Source organism: Trachypithecus francoisi, unplaced genomic scaffold (genome assembly GCF_009764315.1).
Source record: "Trachypithecus francoisi isolate TF-2019V2 unplaced genomic scaffold, Tfra_2.0 Lachesis_group13, whole genome shotgun sequence".
Lineage (NCBI taxonomy): Eukaryota > Metazoa > Chordata > Mammalia > Primates > Cercopithecidae > Trachypithecus > Trachypithecus francoisi.
The window spans coordinates 13,205,237-13,224,933 of record NW_022681458.1 but is presented as its reverse complement, the minus strand read 5'-3'; the positions used below and the strand labels follow the sequence as shown (position 1 = coordinate 13,224,933).

Genomic DNA, 19,697 nt, shown 5'->3' with positions numbered 1-19,697 from the left:
TTCAAAAAACTAGCCGGGCGAGGTGGCGGGCGCCTGTAGTCCCAGCTGCTCGGGAGGCTGAGGCAGGAGAATGGCGCGAACTCGGGAGGCGGAGCTTGCAGTGAGCCGAGATCCAGCCACTGCACTCCAGCCTGGGCGACAGAGCGAGACTCCATCTCAAAAAGAAAAAAAAAAAAAATTTCCTCAAGATGCCTGACAGATGCCAAACTTTTCTATATATATATTTCTCTCTCTCTCTATATATATTTATATCTATCTATCTATCTATATATTTATATCTATAAATCTATAAATATATATATTTATTTGTAGAGATGGGGTCTCGCTATATTGACCAGGCTGGTCTCAAACTCCTGGCCTCAAGCAATCTTCCCATCTGGGCCTCCCAGATATTAGGATTACAGATGTGAGCCACTATGCCTGGCCTGATCATGCCCTTCTTTATTTCTTCCTTCCTTCCTTCTTTTCTGCCTTCCTTCTTTCCTTCATTTGTTAAACCAGCAAGTACTTTTGAGCTTCTCTGTGGAACAATACAGTGGTAAACTTTGGGTCCTTGCTTTGAAAACAATAGAGCCTAGTGGGGAAATTAGATAAATAAATTTAAGTTAATAAATAAATAAAAAAATACAGTGTGATAAGGATTATAAAAGAGCTCTGTTGGGAGGCCGAGGCAGGTGGATCACCTGAGGTCAGGAGTTTGAGACCAGCCTGACCAACATGGTGAAACCCCATCTATACTAAAAATACAAAAATTAGGGGGACTGAGGCAGGAGAATTGCTTGAACCTGGGAGGTGGAGGTTGTAGTGAACTGAGATCACGCCATTGCACTCCAGCCTGGGTGACAAAGCGAGATTCCGTCCCCCTCCAATCCCTCCCCACTTCCCCCCCAAAGAAAAGCTCTGACCCTAATCCAAATCTTATCTAGTGGTTGTCAACCAGGGGTATTTTTGCCTTCTAGTGGACAGGTGGCAATATCTGAAGACATTTTTGGTTATCACAATGGGGTGCATCCTGGCAGCTAGTGGCTTAGAGGCATACGATGTGGCTGAACATCCTACAGAGCTCAGAACAGTCCCCCTCGACAAAGAATTGCCCAGCCCAAGAGGCCAGCAGTGCAGAGGATGAAACACCAATCGGAGCCCTGACCTAACCAATCAAACGTTAGGAATTTTCAGGGAGGGAAGTGAGAAGAATGTGAGCTCAACAATGGGGCCCGCTTTGTTCAATAAACAGGTGGGTGTGGAACAACTTAGCTTTAGAATAAATAGCTTCAAAGTCTCATTTGATGTGAAAACTTTGTTTTGTCAGGAAAGTACATGCAGATTGTTGGGCTGACTTCAAAGATGGCTCTGGGGCCTGCCCTTTGTCCCCGGGAGTATTAATGTCGGTGTCAGCCCACCTCTCCCTCCTTGCACCACATTCTCTTTGGAAGAGTGTTTTAAACCTCACAAAGTATATTCTGTGAGAGACGAGGAGTGCCTGGACAATTATCTAAAACTCTCCAAACTACTGTAGCTTCTGAGCCAGGAGGAAGGTTTTGCCCAAGCAGAAGGCCCAGGAGGGGGCTTGAAGGGTGAACCCAGTAGTGGAAGCTGAAAATCCTCAATCCCCCAGAGACCAGCCCAAGATTTCTCTTTGTTGCTCAGTCTTCCTGCCTTTTTCCTGTCAGACAACACACAGTACCAGAAATTCATCTTTAGATAAGGAGGAAGGAGACACCAGCCAACTCAAGGGACAGCAATGATGCTCAGGCACACACACCCACTGGGAGGGCCAGCCTCATCCACCACCCCCCACCTTGCCTTTCTCATAGGGCACTTGTTTCCTGCTGTCATTATCACCATAATTGAGGATTACTACTTGTTAAGGGGTGCTGTGTCTGAGGTTTTTATTAAAGACAATGGAATAAAAACATAATATGCATACAAGGCCAAACAGAAAATTATACAGGATAATACAATAACTTGGTTGTGGAAAGAAGATAGAATGAGCAGTTATAAGAATTCATTCTGGGCCGGGCGTGCGGTGGCTCACGCCTGTAATCCCAGCACTTTGAGAGGCTGAGGTGGGTGGATGACGAGGTCAGGAGATTGAGACCATCCTGGCTAACACGGTGAAACCCCGTCTCTACTAAAAACAAAACAAAACAAAAAATTAGCCAGGCGTGGTGGCAGGCACCTGTAGTCCTAGCTACTCAGGAGGCTGAGGCAGGAGAATGGCTTGAACCCAGGAGGTGGAGGTTGCAGTGAGCCAAGATCATGCCACTGCACTCCAGCCTGGGCGACAGAGCAAGACTCCGTCTCAAAAAACAAAAAACAAACAAACAAACAAAAAGAATTCATTCTGGGGTTAATTGTTGTTTGAGCAAATAAATATCTGGATATGGTAGAGAATGAGGAAGCTGGGTGTAGAGAACAGTCTTAAATCAGAGGGCAACAAGCTTTGGCAAATCCCCGTATGTACAGTTAAGGAAATATGCAAATATGTTATTTGTCTTGCTGGGAACTATGATATGTATAAGATAGCTCCAAGAGCAGAAGCTTTCAAACTTCTTTAACCATAGCCTGAGGAAAATATATTTTATATATTAATTAGTGCATATATATGTGTGTGAACAGAATTCTTGCAAAACAAAATGTATCCTTACGAGCTGATATGCTCCCTATTCTATATTAGACTAGTCTACTCTGTTTTAAAAATGCTGGTCAGCAACCCACTATATTGAGTTCAAGATCCACAATTTCTAAAGGGCCAGATAGTGAATATTTACAGCTTATGAGCCACATATCCTTTTTTACAACTCTTGTTGCATTTTTTTTTCTACAATCCCTTAAAAAGGTAAAACTATGAGCTGCGGTCACCGATGGCTTAGGTCAGTTTATGCATATCAGGTCTGCAGACCATTACCTGAGTGTGCCCACCTCATGGTAATGTGGTCTGCAAACCACATTTTATTATTATTATTTTTTGAGACAGGGTCTCACTTTGTCATCCAGGATGAAGTGCAGTGGTGCAATCACAGCTCTCTGCAGCCTTGACCTCCTGGGCTCAAGTGATTCTCTTGCCTCATTCTCCCGAGTAGCTGGGACTACAGGCAAACACCACCACACCCAGCTAATTTTTTTGCATTTTTTGTAGAGATGGGGTTTTATCATATTGTCCAGGCTGGACCACCTGCCCCGGCCTCCCAAAGTGTTAGGATTAAAGGCATGAGCCACCACACCTGGCCTTTCAAACCACATTTTAAAGACTAGAGTTATTGAAAGACTCCAGAAAGAAAAAAGGCTTTTTTTCTATTTTTTTTTTTTTTTTTTTCCGAGACAGAGTCTTGCTCTGTTGCCCAGGCTGGAGTGCAGTGGCGAGATCTTGGCTCACTGCAACCTCCGCCTCCCAAGTTCAAGCAATTCTTGTGCCTCCTGAGTAGCTGAGATTACAGGTGCATGCCAGCATGCCTGGCTAATTTTTGCATTTTTAGTAGAGATGGGGTTTCACCATGTTGGCCAGGCTAGTCTTGAACTCCTGACCTCGTGCTCCACCCACCTTGGCTTCCCAAAGTGCTAGGATTACAGGCATGAACCACCTTGCCCAGTCTGTTTGTTTTATGAGACAGTCTCACTCTGTCACCTAGGCTGGAGAGCAGTGGCACAATCATAGCTTGCTGAAGCCTAGAACTCCTGGGCCCAAGTGACCCTCCTACCTTCAGCTTCCCCAGTTGCTAGGACTACATGCACACACCACCATGCCCAGCTAACTAAAAAAAAAAAAAAGAAAATGTATTGAGACAGGGTCTCACTATGTTGGCTGGGCTGGTCTCCTGGCCTCCCCACCTTAGCCTCCCAAAACTCTGGGATTATAGGCATGAGCCACCATGCCTGCCTGAAAAGAGTTTTGATAGTTTAACCTTAAACCATCTAACTCTGCATGGTCCAACCATATTTGACCAGTAGGACATCAGTTTGTAGCTCCTGTTTTTAGGGATGAGTGTAACTTTATGTTCCACGTATATCTTTTTCAAAGTTTTATTACATAAGTTGCCTCTTTTAAATTTGTGACAAAACTCTTCTTTTTCAAACCATTTGGTAGTTGGTGTTGAAATCACTACAACAGGATTATTGAATAATACAAATTTGAAAGTTGTATTATTTATTTTACATTCAGGAAAATTAAATAAAAACAACTAATTTTTACCTAAGATACTACAGTACACAAATACTTCCCAATGCATGATATCTTTTGATCTTTAAAAGCAATCTTGTACAGTTACCCAGGAGGCTGAGGCAGGAGAATCGCTTGAACCAGGGAGTTAGAGGCTGCAGTGAGCCACTGCACACTGCAGCCTGGTGACAGAGCAAGACCCCGTTCCAAAAAAAAAAAAAGCAATCCTGTGAAATAAACTAGTAGATATTGTTCTGGCCTTCAAAAAGAGAAGAGAACACAGACTGCTAGAATTTTCATTGATTTGCCTACTTGGCAAATGATAGAACATAGATAAAAAATTGAGCCCAGGGGCCGAGCATGGTGTCTCACGCCTGTAATCCCAGCACTTTGGGAGGCTGAGGTGGGTGGATCACGAGGTCAGGAGTTCGAGACCAGTCTGGCCAACATAGTGAAACCCCGTCTCTACTAAAAATACAAAAAATTAGCCACGCGTGGTAATGTGCACCTGTAATCCCAGCTACTTAGGAGTCTGAGGCAGGAGAATTGTGTGAACCCGGGAGGCAGAGGTTGCAGTGAGCTGAGATGGTGCCACTGCACTCCCTCCTGGGCGACAGAGTGAGACTCCTTCTCAAAATAAATAAATAAATAAATAAATAAATAAATAAATAAATAAAGATTGAGCCCAGTGTGTGTGTGTGTGTGTGTGTGTGTGTGTGTGTGTGTGTTTTAAATATACTCACTAGCTTCATTATAAACAGCAAAAATGTCAAATATATGTTGTATAGTTGACATAGCTTAGGTCTTGTAATATCAGTTCTTACTATCTTACTTTTTTCAGGGCTCTATTGCACTGAAATGCATTGATTGGAGTTACTTCCAAACAGGCCTAATTTTTTTTTTTTTACCGTGGAGTATCTTAAAAACATGGAGCAGCACATTTTCTGCACATTAATTAGATAAAGTCTTATATACCTAGACCCAAAGGTTTCAAGGGCTTCTACTGCTCCATTATATATTTATAGGGTTTGACTGTATGCCCATCCAAATCTCTTCTTAAATTGCAGCTCCCATAATTCCCACGTGTTGTGGGAGTGGCCTGGTCGGAGATAATTGAATCACGGGGGCAGTTTCCCCCATACTGTTCTCATGGTAGTAAATAACTCTCACGAGATCTGACAGTTTTATAAGGGGTTTCCCCTTTTGCTTGGCTCTCATTCTCTCTTGCCAGGAAAGCAGTGACTTTGCTCCTCCTTTGCCTTCCGCCATGATTGTGAAGCCTCCCCAGCCGTGCTGAACTGTGAGTCCGTTAAACCTCTTTCCTTTATAAATTACCCAGTCTTGGGTATGTCTTTATCAGCAGCATGAAAATTGACTAATACATGTATTGTGAAACTCTGAGATGGTGCCTTGTAATCCCACAGGATTTGAACATAGTTTAACATCTGGTTAAAACCTGCTGCGGAAAAAGCCCACCACAGGGGCCATTAAAAAAGACGCTTTGAGGCGTAGCACTCGTGCAAATCCGCGGACCACTGCACCAAATCTCTCAAAGCCACATTGCTTGGCTTTGGGGTGCCCCACTGCTGGCATCCAGGTCCCCGGAAACAGTGGATAATTCCGTGAACTGCTTTGTAATCCTTGTGAGATCCCTCTAAGATGGCATCCTCTCCCGGTGCCTTCTGAGGAGTTTCTGTTTTGCGTTTTGCATGGAAAAAACATGCTCTTCTTGGGCATTGGTTGAAAAAGTGAGAAAAGGAAGGCCACGGAGACAGAGGCCAAGGATATGACGTTGAGGTAAAAGTACGACAGGTTCGCCAGGGATACCAAGAGTTGGGCCAGCACGGACCCTGCCGTGTAGGCGGCCAGCGTGATGCTCCTGCAGTAGCCGCTCACTCTCTGGTAGTGCTCGGGGCTGACCACGCTGTATATGTAGGCATAGTAGGCCACCTCGGTGGCGGTCACCATCCCGTAGAGGAACTCTACAGCCTGCATGGTCTTCACTCCTTGGCCAAACGAGAGCAGCAGCCAGGTAATGATGAAACTGATACCTTGCAAGATGATGAGCGGCTTGTAGCAGACATAATCAGTGAGGACAAACACAAGCAGCAGCAGCACCAGGTAGCAGTACGTCCAAATGGGGAAGATCTCATCTGTCATCTGCAAGATTAAGTGGGGAGAGTACAGAGACAAAAAAAAATCAGGATGTGATGTATACCCTGGTGCTCTGACTCTTACCATTATCAAGATGACATGTATCAACCCCAGGATGCACTGCTTGGCCTTTGCCAAAGTGGATCTAGTTTCATGGTTTACATTAATTTCTAACAATACATTGGAAAGCAATGGGAAACTGAAATTCAGGGGAAAAAATTGAATGACAGATATTCATAAGGTGTGAATTTATACTTCCCGGTGTAAAAACCACAGCAGCTATTATCTTAGTTATCTACCTTTTAAACTTTATAAATGTAATTTGATCTGCAATAAGCTATGGAGGCTAGGAAAAGAGGCCGTAATGGATAAATTAATCTTTTTACACTTGACAGGATTTCCAGAACAAGCTAGGGCTGCTCAGACACTGTTGCTTACTAGCATGTAACAGCGTAGTTTATTCTTCTTCACAGTCAGAACCAAAAGGTCAAAAAGGGTGTTTCAGTACTGGAAGAACCTGACCACCTTCTTTCCCTTTCATACCCATCAGTACAAAAATGAGGAGCCCATTGCGATACCATCTCGGTGATCAGGAAAATATGGAACAAATGACCAGTTTGAGACTGAATGTCAGAGAAAGAGGTATGTGTGAGTTTATTTTCTACTCTTCCCGTTTTCTTCGCTTTACTTTTTTGGGCTGCCCTGGAGGAATCATAAGAAACTACTTAGTAGCTCTCTCGTTCAAGTCAGTTTTGGCCCCAGTTTCTCTTGGAACTGGTGGCATTGGCCAATTATCTGAGCCCATCTGTAGTAAGTGATTATTTTATTTTCTCTAAGGGGAATGTACAGTGGGTGGAGGATGACGTAAAGGTGGTTGGGGTAGACCTTCTCAAATCCCTGTCCTCTGAATTTCTAGACAACCGAAATAAACCCATAGATTTACTGAGCCCGAGAATGCCCTTTGCTATGACCTAATCTGTGTCCTTACGCTTTGGGTTCCCAGGTAGACTTTTACCCAAGCACTCTTGAAGTTTGGTAGAACTTTATTCTTGCTGTTTTTGGCTTTTGGGTATAGTCACCAACATGGGAAAAGCTGTATGCCAGATATGCTTTTTGTGACAATCTCTGGTGTTTGAATCCAGCCCAGTCATAGCTTCCAGCTAAACCAGTTTGTACCTAATGGGATGTACTGGTGTTTATTGTGAAGAAAAAAGGTGGATTGGTTTAGAAGGCAAAATCTACTTGGTGTGAGGTGGGTGAACGTAGATGGTGGCTAGGAAAGAGAGGCAAAATAAGATAAAATTGTTGGGTGCAATTGCTCGTGCCTGTAATCCCAGCACTTTGAAAGGCCGAGGTGGGAGGATTGCTTGAGTCTGGGAGTTCCAGACCAGCCTGGACAACACAGTGACACCCTCTCTTTCCAAAAAAATAAAAAAGTAAATATTAGCCTGGCACCTGTAGTCTTAGCAGCTTGGGAGGCTGAGGCAGGAGGATTGCTTGAGTCCAGGAGTTCCAGGCTGCAGTGAGCTATGATCGTGCCATTGCACTGCAGCCTGGGCAACAAAAGCGAAACTCTGTCTCAAACACCACCACCACCACCACCACCACCACCACAAACAGACATTCAGGTTCAATAAGTCTGGGGCGAGGTCTGAGTATTTACGTTTCCAACAAATTTCCAGATGATGCTGATATGCTGGTTCAGAGACAACACTTTGAGAAGCACTGGCTTAGAGGCTTCTTAGGACTTTTATTCCTGTGACTGCAGTAAAAGTTAAAAACAGCCTTAATATTTATAAATAAAGAGGGGAAAATCTTGCGAGGATTTTTCACATGGTTGTCAGTAACTTTTCTCCTGCGCCACCCTCACCACAAAATTTCATTTTATCCTCTAAGACTTACACTATTTATTTATTTATCTATCTATCTATTTATTTATTTGAGATGGAGTCTTGTTCTGTTGCCCAGGCTGGAGTGCAATGGTGCGATCTTGGCTCACTGAAACCTCTGCCTTGCGAGTTCAAGTGATTCTCCTGCCTCAGCCTCCTGAGTAGCTGGGACTACAGGTGCTGGCCACCATGCCCAGCTAATTTTTGTATTTTCAGTAGAGGTGGGATTTCACCATGTTGCCAGGCTGGTCTTGAACTCTTGACCTCAGGCTATCTGCCCACCTCGGCCTCCCAAATTGCTGGGATTACAGGCGTGGGCCACCGCACCCAGCCAGACTTACACTCTTTAGTGGGGATGGCTTCATTTTAGGTTAATGATAATATGCATTGAAGTCCTGGAGTATTGTTTTTGCACAACTGAAAGATTAGGCAAGGCTGTTTTCCACCATAAAGAGTTTATATTTTTGACAGGGCGCAGTGGCTCATGAATATAATTCTAGCACTTTGGGAGGCCAAGGTGGGGGGATTGCTTGGGCCCAGGAGTTTGAGACCAGCCTGGGTAACATAGTGAGACCCTGTCTCTACAAAAAATAGAAAATTAGCCAGGCGTGGTGGCACACGCCTATAGTTTCAGCTACTCAGGAGGCTAAGACAGACCGAAGGATTGCTTAAGTCTGAGAGATTGAGGCTGCAGTGAGCCATGATTGTACCATGGTACTCCAGCTTGGGCAACAGAGCGAGATCCTATCTCCAAAAAAAAAAAAAAAAAGAGGTGTTGATTACAGGTGTATGCCACCACGCCTGGCTAATTTTTGTATTTTTAGTAGAGGCGGGGTTTCACTATGTTGACCAGGCTGGTCTTGAACTCCTGACCTCCTATCTTGACCTCCCAAAGTGCTGGGATTACGGGCATGAGCTACCACGCCTGACCTACAGTGTTATTTTTTAAAACTAGATACTATATGAAATGCTGACATGATAAAGGAGTGCTTAACCCTTTTAGATGACCTGCCTTTTTAAGAAAATGGCAATTTTCATATACAAATGTATACATTTTAAAATAGTTTAGTCATTACTCGATTTGTAATTTATTTTATATGGATTTTCCCCTCTGAGATTCAAATGTTTGTAACCATTGCTGTCTTTTTTACAGGTCTCTCTTCTTTATCAAGTTATCATATTTGGGAGCAAGTGTAACATGATAGAAATGAAGATGTCTCTTGCCCGGGAGGGTGATGCTCCAAGGGAACCTTGGGTGGGATCCATGCTTTCAGCTAACACAGGCTTCATCTACCCTAAGTGCTCAGGCAGCATTTGGAGAAGGAAGAAGGATGATTGGAAGGAAGAAAGTTACTTTTTTTTTTTTTTTTTTTGCAGTTGTGGGGAAATTGCACCGATCCACACTTTTATTCAGCCTGCCCGGTCATGAACAGAGCCTAATTGCTGCACGGCTGGCCAGAACGAACACTTGAGCTGGAAATACCAACCTATATATATGTTCGACACAGGTTAGTTTTACAGAATTTTCACCTCGACTTCTCAATACAAAACCTGTTTTTCATAACTAGCATTACCTCCATCCGCAGAAATTTTCAAAGCAAAGATGACTCAGTCTATTCTAGAACCTGTTGTTACACTTCCTGGCAGTGCTACAATGAAATTGGGTCTAGTGGGATTTATTGTTGGGGTGGATGTAACTCCTATTGAATCTGAAAGCACAGCATCAAGTGAAAACTGCTGAACAAATGCTAAGCATAGAAACTCTTCTCTTTATGAACTTTTTGGTTTTCAATAGGCTGCCCTGAGTCTGCTTTTTTGTTCTTAATTGAATACAACATGGTACAAAAAATTACTACCCCTGGCCGGGCGCAGTGGCTCACGCCTATAATCCCAGCACTCTGGGAGGCCGAGGCGGGCGGATCACAAGGTCAGGACTTCGAGACCAGCCTGGCTAACACAGTGAAACCCTATCTCTACTAAAAAATACAAAAATTAGCCAGGCATAGTAGCGCACGCCTGTAGTCCCAGCTACTCAGGAGGCTGAGGCAGGAGAATCACTTGAACCTGGGAGGCGGAGGTTGTAGTGAGCTGAGATTGTGCCACTGCACTCCAGCCTGGGAGACAGAGTGAGACTCCGTCTGAAAAAAAGAAAAAAGAAAAAAGAAAAAAAAATTACCTGTGGGTGCTGGGCAGAGCCATAATTTTGTTTCTCATTTGGCGGGATTAAGGACTGCTTGGCTAAGCCCATCCCCAGTTATTGACTCAGTAGGACGTGTTAGGAGGGTGTGAAACCAAAATTTTTTATTTCTAACAAATTCCCAGGTGTCGCCGCTGCTGCTGCTGCTGGTTGTGGACCTCACCTTGAGAACCACTGCGTAGCTCACAGCCGTCTTGGCCAGCTCTCAGGCTGAAAGTTTGAAAGAGATTTCTGTAGTCATTTTAGCTGTAATTCCCCTGAGGGTTACACTAGAGGGCAGTGTGATTACAGCTACTGCGATGGAGAGCGGATTGACTTCACGCTGAATCCAGACCGAGGTTTTTAATTTTGTTTACGGATGTTTCATGTAGGCAGAAAAGGTTCTGCTGCTAAAAACAAGTTAAAAGTTTTCTCTTTCTCTCTCCTGTCTTTTTATTTTATTTACTTATTTTTTTGAGATGCAGTTTCGCTCTTTTTGCCCAGGCTGGAGTGCAATGGCACGATCACGGCTCACTGCAACCTCTGCCTCCTGGGTTCAAGAGATTCTCTTGCCTCAGCCTCCCGAGTAGCGGGGATTACAGGAATGCACCACCACTCTTGGCTAATTTCATATTTTTGGTAGAGATGGGGTTTCACCATGTTGGCTAGGCTGGTCTCGATCTCCTGACCTCAGATGATCCGCCTGCCTCAACCTCCCTAAGTGCTGGGGTTACAAGCGTGAGCCACCATGTCCAGCCTTTTTATTTTAACATCATTCTAGCCTCCAAAACTGTGAGACAATAAACTTATGTTGTTTTAATCCAACCAGTATTTATGGTACTTCGTTAAAGCCACCCTAGGAAGCCGACACAGATTCTGGTGCACCTAATTTGAATTTGCACGTGGGAAGGACATGAATTTTGGGGCAAAGGGGAATATATATACCATCATATATATTCATTAGCTGGAGAGCTGAGGCTGTTGAGGTGTACAATTTTATTTTCCATTATTCAGAGAACATTAGAGATAAATTTGCTCTTTGAGCTCACTCTTTCTAAACGTGTTTTCAGTGACTCCAGTTTTGTTCATAGTAGAAATAGGGTCTGAGACCAAATAAAGCTGGAAACACTGAGTTAAAGTTACACAGACTCCTTTATTAAAATGTTCTTAGAACCTGTATTTGTACATTAGAAACCACTGGGAGGAGGATGCGGAAGGCAGGACTGCTGTGGGAGGAATGCCTTCTGGGTATTTTGGATAGGAAACACCTACCTGGTCCTGATTCTTCATCTTTTCCTTAAGGAATTAAAAACCGGAAGAGAAAAATGACTGCTATGTAGTGACAGGAACTTTCTCTGGACTGTAGCTCAAGGTACTTTCCGTAGGACCAAAATATTATTACCTGCGGTTGTATGTGCAATGACAATCCCCAGGCCAGTCAAGTGCACTCCGTCTTCAGGCCTTGGGTCTACCTATTCCACCTGTTAGAACGCTCTTACTCCAGGCACCTGCAGCCTTGCCGCCTCACTGCACGCGGAGTGCTCAAATGCCACCTTATCAAAGAGGACCTCCCAGACCACTCTCCAAAATGGGCCTCCTTGGGTCACTGTCTATTTTTGTACCTTGCTTTGTCACTGCCTGTTATATGCTTAATGATTTTTTTGTTTGCTGCTTCTCTCTAAAATAGAGCTAGAGCAGAAGGGACTTTATCCAGCTTAGTGCCTGCTATATTCCTAGTACTTTGTAGGTGCTCAATGAACATAAACTGGATGAATTAATATTTTCAAAGTATATACCGTAAGATTGGTTATTCTATCAGCCAGAGTTCTCCAGAGAAATGGAACCAGCATATTGATATATAATTGGTTATTCTATTAGCCAGAGTTCTCCAGAGAAATGGAACCAGCATATTGATATATAAGTATACATAACACATTATACATATATATAATGTTAAATATGTTAAAATGGTAAAAATTGGTATCTTTTATTAAATGGTTCTAACAGTACCCAGATAATCTGAACATTATATACATTTACAGAAAAATTTCCACTTGCACTTCTGGGTTTTAAAGTGCAATTATCTGACCAGGCACAGTGGCTCATACCTGCAATCCTAGCACTTTGGGAGGTCAAAAGTGCAGTTTGTTGACTGTCTCTATCTGCTCTCCTCCTTCTCATTTTAAAACTCACCTGAAGGTATCCTGTCTCCTAAATAGAAACATCTCTTGCTGAGGTCAAAAATAACTTCCATGTTTGCAACTGCAATGAAAACATTCCAGCAGCCTGCTACTTGATTTCTCATTTTCATTGGCCACTACTGATCACTTCTTCCTGCTTCAAACATTCTCTTCCCTGAGCAGCCAAACCCTTTCTGTTTTCCTGCTTTTCCCCCCTCTCCTCTCCTTAGACCACCGTGCATGCTCATTCTTCTCTAAATAATTGTATTTCTTCAAAAGTCTGTCCTTGAGCTGTGCACGGTGGCTCACACCTATAATCTCACACTTTGGGAGGCCGAGGCAGGTGGATTACCTGAGGTCAGGAGTTCGAGACCAGCCTGGCCAACATGGTGAAACCCCATCTCCACTAAAAATACAAAAATTAACTGAGTGTGGTGGCGGGCACCTGCAGTCCCAGCTACTTGGGAGGCTGAGGCAGGAGAATCTCTTGAACCCAGGAGGCAGAAGTTGCAGTGAGCTGAGATCGCACCACTGGACTCTAGCTTGGGTGACACAGTGAGACTCCATCTCAAATAATAATAATAATAATCCTTGGTTCTCTCCTCTCTTTATTTCACTTTATACCTTCTTTCTAGGTGGTTTTCATCACTGTTCTGGCTTCATTAACCATCTATATGATACTCACTTCTTTTTGTTTTTTTTTTTTTTGAGATGGAGTCTCACTCTGTCACCCAGGCTGGAGTGCAGTGGCACTATCTCGGCTCACTGCAACTTCCACCTCCCGGGTTCAAGTGATTGTCCTGCCTCAGCCTCCTGAGTAACTGGGACTACGGGCACATGCCACCACACCTAGATAATTTTTGTATTTTTAGTAGAGTTGGGGTTTCACCATGTTGGCCAGGTTGGTCTCGAACTCCTGGCCTCTAGTGATCTGCCCATCTCGGCCTCCCAAAGTGCTGGGATTACAGGAGTGAGACACTGTACCTGGCCTTGTGCTGGGTATTCTTTTAGATACTCTTAATCTTCACAACAGTTCTGGGAAGTAGGACCACCCGTTTTATAGGCCAGAAAATTGAGGTAAAATGATGTTAAGTTACTTTCCCGAGGTCAGGCAGGGAAAGTCATGCATGGTGCAGGGATTTGAAGCTGGAAAGGCTGACAGGAGAGTCTGAGCCACTAGTCCGTACCTCTTAAATAAGTGGCACAGACAAAACATCCACCTGTAGCTCCAACAAAATACCGTGTCAAACCGTCCCATTCCCTCTTCAGTCAGTGAAGAGATCAGGAGGCTGGTAAATTGAACAAACTATCCTTTCTCATTACTGCTTGTTTTTATTCCTTTCCAGGTCCATTTTTCTTGTCTTTTGCATGTGTGTGTGAAAAGATTTTAAGCTTCTGATGTGATTTCTGTAATAGTTACACAACGATTCATGCTTTCTGTTTCTTCCTGTCAATTTCATTAAGTTATTTTTTAAATTTTTTGTAGAGTTGGGATCTCGCTATGTCTCTCAGGCTGGTCTCAAACCTTAGTTTCAAGCGATCCTCCTGCCTCAGCCTCCTGAAGTGCTGGGATTACAGGTGTGAGCCAATGGCCAGGCAAGTTTAACTATTAAAGTCTGAAGTTAGTCAGTGTGCTTATTCTCCTCCCAAATAATTCAAACATCTTAGTATGCTTTATCTCAGGCGACTGCCTTTCTAACTGAAATGCAGTGGTTGTCCTGTATTTTAGTGCTATTTTTTCTTTACCCCATGGATGAGAAATTGCTGTTGTTTTGTGGTCATTTGACTTTCTAGATCACCAGGTTTACTAGTTAGTTTGTTCAATACCGTCCTTCTCAAGGTCTCAGACCTTTCCTCTGGAATCGTTTCCTTCTTCCTGAAGTACATCTTTTGATGCAAATTCTTTCAGAGAAGGTCTGTTAGTGGTAAATGCTCCATTTTTTTTGTCTGAAAACATTTTCATTTCCCCAAAAACTTCCAAAGAGACTTTCTTTTGGATGCAATTCTAGGTTGACATTTATGTCCTGCTGTCTTCTGACTTCCACTGGGCTGAGACATCTACTTTTGGTTTAATGCTCATTCCTTTGTAGGTAGTCTTCCTTTTCCTTCTGGCTAGTTGTAGATTTTTCTTATTGTTATTGTTGTTCTTTAGTTTTACCAGAAGGTGTGTGGTTTGAATTTCTTTGATTTTTATGCAACTTGATTTTTTTGAGACACTTGAATTTGAATATTGGTATCTTACATCACTTCGAAAAATTACTGATCATTATCTTTGAATATTACGTCTTCTCCATTGTATTATCGTCTTCTGTAGTTTCAGTTAGACATTGGTTAACGTTCCTCCACAGAAGCGCTCTTGCACATTTCAGTGGGAAAATTCTTTATTGTTGAGACTATTTCTTGCATTACAGGACATTTTATATTCCTGGTTCCCAGATACTAAATGTCATTCAGATGAAAGTGACTTCATACTTTTCCAAATGCCCCCTAAGATAAGGAGCAACACCTCTGCTTGAGAACCACTCTGAGAAATCTTCCCTTTTTCAACTGTTTTTTTACCTTTCATATTTTTAAATCTCTTTGCCTCTCTGTGCTGAATTCTGAGTAGCTTATTAAGCTGTTTTCCATCACCAAATTTCTGTTCAGCTGTGTCTAATAACCTGTTTAACCTGGCCTTTGAGTTTTTACCTTCAATTGTTTCATGTTTTATTTCTTCAAATTAGGGAAATTTGGTCCCTTTGCAGATTTGTTTGGTCACCATTGATAGTCTTGTGTTCCTTTGCCACATTTACATTATCTTCTTTTATTTCTTTGAACTCAGTATGTCGTTGACTATATAAGAAACTTCGTAGGCCAGGTGCAGTGGCTCACGCCTATAATCCTAGCACTTTGGGAGGTCAAGGCAAGCGGATCACGAGGTCAGGAGTTCGAGACCAGCCTGGCCAACATGGTGAAACCCCCATCTCTATTAAAAATACAAAAAAAAAAAAATTAGCCGGGCATGGTGGTGCGTGCCTGTAATCTCAGCTACTCAGGAGGCTGAGGCAGGAGAATCACTTGAACCTGGGAGTCAGAGGTTGCAGGGAGGTGAGATCACACCATTGCACTCCAGCCTGGGCAATAGAAAAAAAAAAAAAAGAAAGAAAAAGAAACTTCACTCCTATGTGTCACTGAGAAAGATACCAGGATCTCTTTTTAACAGACAAGTGTTCCTATAGTCTCCTGCTGTAGAGTAATATGTTTTTCTTTTCATTCAATACCTTGAGGGCACAGACAAAGTCTTGTCCATCTTCAGAAACTGATTAAAGATCTAGGACTTTTTCTTGAGATTTCCCTGTAATCTGAATCAAGGCTTACGCTTTAGGACTATAGTGGGAGAATCCAGGGAGACAGCATATTAGCTTGCACTGCTCTAACAAAATACAACAGATTGGGTGGCTTAAACACCAAAAGAAATTGATTTTCCTCAAGTTCTGGAAACTGGAAGTCTGAGATCAAAGTGCCATCAGGATTCAGTTCTGGTGAGACTTCTCTTCCAGTCTGGTAGACAGCTGCCTTCTTACTGTGTCTTCACCTTATCCTTTCTCTGTCAGACAGAAAGAGCTCTGGAAGCTTTTCCTCTTTTTATAGGAACATCAGTCCTATAGGACTAGCGCATCACCCTTATGACCTTATTTAACCTTAATTATGTCCTTAAGGGCCCTGTCTCCAAATACAATCACATTGGGAATTGGGACGTTCACATATGAGTTTTGGAAGGACACAATTCAGTCCATAATGGATGGTAACTCTAACAGAATTCAAAATTCAAAGGAAAATCTAATTGGTATGCCACATAATGTATTTCAATTACATAAGTTTTTTCTGTAATTTCTAGAGTTCTATTTTATCTGTCCATGGAACCATCTTTTTCTTTGCAAGTTAATACCTCAGGTATGCATTATATAATGTGTAATGAATGTTTCCATGTTACTCACAGTCAGAAGGACATGTACTTTCAACTGTGTCTAAAGGTGGTGATCATTTGCTTTGAGTAATACACATTTCCCTATCCAGTCAATCTGCCAAATAATGGCACAGAAGACAACAGGGATGTTTAGGTACAATCTGTGGATATGATAATGGAATATAGCTAAGTGGCCCACAGAGCAGTAGAATCTCTTCTCTGGCCCCAGTCAAGACCTTGTGGTCCTTCCTTGGGAACACAGTCTCCATCTGGTTCTCTCTGGTGCTGCCAATAGCCTGGAAGACGGGCTGCATTCTCCATTGATCCTAGTCCTGCCTGGCTGCCCTGAGGCTCTTGGTTCCTTGATCATTTCAATCCTGCCATGGTGACATCCTGGCACCTCATCTGCCAGCTTCCTTGGCTGTCCTCTCTGTTCCATTGTGCAAGGAGATGTTCTGGGTCTCTTCCATTCCACATGGGATCTGCCACATGGGGCAGGCTTGGGGGTCACTCTCTGAAGTTGAGCAGATCATCCCAGGAAGAAGATAAGATACACATCAACATATTTCTTCTACCTCTATTTTTCTTTCTCTTCTTGTCCCCATATCCTACTGAGTCAGAAGGGATTCATATCCCCCTTCCTTGTATATCACACCTTCTGATTTTTTTTCTGTTTTAATCTTTGAAGCCTGGTTCTTAATATGTAAACAGGAGCTTTAAAATTTTAGAAAAATTTCTTCTAAACTGTAACTCTTTTTTAAAGCCAAATGTTTCCAGAGTGGATATAGATGGGAAAGAACTCTAGATTCCTTTATTCATTTCCTTTACACATACTGGGATAAATAGTAACAAGGAAGTAGCTATTTGTCATGTGCCTTGGGTCACTCCATCACCATCCTCCTCAGGATGGTATATAAGGGCCTCCCCCAGCAGAAGGAGGCATCAGACCTGCTCACCTCTCCTAAGTCCTCCCTCCTCACTTTACTCGAGTCCTCTCTACTGACACCATGGGTTGCTGTGGTTGCGGAAGTTGTGGTGGCTGCGGTGGTGGCTGTGGCGGCTGCAGTGGTGGCTGTGGTGGTGGCTGTGGTGGCTGCGGTGGTGGCTGTGGTGGCTGTGGCAGCTGCACCACCTGCAGGTGCTACCGGGTGGGCTGCTGCTCCAGCTGCTGCCCCTGCTGCCGCGGCTGCTGTGGGGGCTGCTGTAGTACGCCCGTGATCTGCTGCTGCCGCCGCACCTGCCGCTCCTGTGGCTGCGGCTGTGGGAAGGGCTGTTGCCAGCAGAAGGGCTGCTGCCAGAAGCAATGCTGCTGCTAGGCGGCCGGCCTGGCTCTGCTTCTAGACTGAGATGCTGGGTCCTGCTTTCTCCAGGTAATGAGACTTTCCCCCATACCCCTGCCTGCTTCTCTCCCAGACCTCCCCATCTGGTATCACCTGGGTGTCCAGGGACTTGCTCCTTTGGATTCTATAACCCCCTCTTTGAATGGAGTGGTTTAACATCTTTTTACTAAAAAAAAAAATCCAGATAGGAAATGGCCATTACCAAAATACAACCCCAGACTCATCCTTAAAGATCAGTCTGCCTTGCTGAGCCCAGCCAAGAGGGTCGTGATCCCAAGTGTTCTGTTTCCTGGGTATTCAGGTGGTCTCCACCTTTGTGTTTCTACTTCTCTACACCTGTACGGGCACTGTTTCCCACCTTTTCTGTGAGCTTTGTTTCCAGTCACCACATAGCTACTGCTTATTTCCCAAATAAAACAATGTCAACAACCCTGAGTGCTTCTGTGTTTAGTCTGCCATGTCAACAGAGAGAACATAAGATATTTCTATCTTGCTGGGTGTGGTGGCTCACACCTGTAATCCCAGCACTTTGGGAGGCTGAGGCGGGTGGATCACTTGAGGTCAGGAGTTCAAGATCAGCCTGGCCAACATGGTGAAACTCCGTCTCTACTACAAGTACAAAAATTAGCCAGATGTGATGATGCGCGCCTGTAGTTCCAGCTAACTGGGAGGCTGAGGCAGGAGAATTGATTGAACCCAGGAGGCAGAAGTTGCAGTGAGTCGAGATAGCACCACTGCACTACAGCCTGAGCAAAAAGAGTGAGACTCCATCTCAAAAAATAAATAAATAAACAAACAAACAAATAAATAAAAAGAGATTTCTATCTCCTTGAACAAGTTGAGTGACAGATGCACCATGACTGGACCACAGTGCCAGCACAGGGCTGCTGGGGAGGCCACCACCAGGCCTTGGGACCTGGCCTCCCTGCCACCTACCCTTTCTCCATCTCCTGAGATCGGCACTTCCCTCAGGTATTTCATACCTGCTGCCACATGCCCCTGTTCTTCTAAAGACCCCAAGACCCAGCTTACTTGTCAAAAAGTAACCATGCACCTCTCCAGATGCAACTTCCTCAAAACAAATCTAAATACTTCACGTAAGTCCACGTCGAACTGTAAACAAAAGGCAGGTCTAAACAAACTAGAAAAATGGCCTGTCATTTTTTCTAAGGATAGTTATTCTCTTGCCTTTTCTGTTCCCTTATTTCTGTTCTTTGTCTGTGAACTCTTGTGTTTATGATTGTTGTCCCTGAGTTGTTCTGTGTACAAACTAAAGTCCTTAAAAAGTTTCTCCATAGGGTATTCCTATGAGCCACAAAACTGCTATCTCTTACAAAGCAAACCTACATTCTCATGTTTTTTTACCTTATTTTTTATTTCTAACTATATTTTTCTTTTCTTTTCTTTATTTATTTTTGAGACTGAGTCTCACTCCGTCACCCAGGCTGGAGTGCAGTGTTGTGATCATGGCTCACTGCAGGCTTGAACTTGTGGGCTCAAGTCATCCTCCCTCCTCAGCCTCCCAAATAGCTGGGACTACAGGTGCACGCCACCAGGCTTGGCCAATTTCTTCTGATTTTTTGCAGACACAGGCCTTACTATGTTGCCGAGGCTAGTCTTGAACTCCTGGGCTCAAGTGATCCTCCTGCCTCAGCCTCCCAAAGTGCTGTGATTGCAAGCTTGAGCCACAGTGCCCAGTATCTTCTAACTTTATTAAAAGTGATAGAACTGCAAAGGCCTAAAAACTTGTAGCCAATGGAACAAAGAATATTTTTAGTGCTTTTTCAAAGGCATGTTTCCCTCTACTGGTGTATTCCAAAGAGGAAAGGAACTACAATCAGTTTATTTAGTAAATT

General features: G+C 43.6%; 1 pseudogene; it reads right to left on the bottom strand.

Moving 5' to 3' along the window:
- Nucleotides 1–1,603: 1,603 nt before the first annotated feature.
- Nucleotides 1,604–6,316, bottom strand: LOC117094160 (annotated as a pseudogene).
- Between the last annotated feature and the right edge of the window lie 13,381 nt (nt 6,317–19,697).